The following is a 523-nucleotide window of genomic DNA, read 5'->3' as shown; positions in this document are numbered from 1 at the left end:
GAGCGGGAGCGTGCCGGAGCGGGCCGGGCCGGGCCGAGCCGTGCCGTGCCGTGCCTTACCGAGCTGTTCCGGGCCGGGCCGTGCCCCCGCCGGCAGCGCGCGGCTCCGCGGGGCGGCTGCGCCGTCACTCAGCCCCAGTGACCCCAAGCCCCAGCGCCCGATACGGGCTCAGAGCCTCGCAATCCCCGTGCGTGCGGCTCGGGTGCTGCGGGAACGGAGGGCACAGTGCGGCCGGCCAGCTGCCGGCGGGGCGTCAGCACCGACCGTCCATGCCCCTGAGCCGTGACCGGGAAGCCGCGGGGCGAAGCACGCACAGCTGGGCACGGATTCACCCTTGTCCTGCCCCGTGCTGCGGGCGGGGCGGCTCTGGGCCGGGTCCGGCCCGGCAGGACGCGCTGGCCGTGCCCGTGGCTGTGCGGGCCCGGCCGTGCAGCGCATCCCCGGCCGCGGGCAGCTGGGCCCGCAGAGCTCGGTGCCGGCCCCGGCGCGTCCGCCTCCCCGGCTGAAAGAGCGGGCAGCTTTG

The sequence above is a fragment of the Passer montanus genome, unplaced genomic scaffold (genome assembly GCF_014805655.1).
Source record: "Passer montanus isolate IOZ18808 unplaced genomic scaffold, ASM1480565v1 scaffold63, whole genome shotgun sequence".
NCBI classification, from domain to species: domain Eukaryota; kingdom Metazoa; phylum Chordata; class Aves; order Passeriformes; family Passeridae; genus Passer; species Passer montanus.
This window is presented reverse-complemented; position numbering follows the sequence as displayed.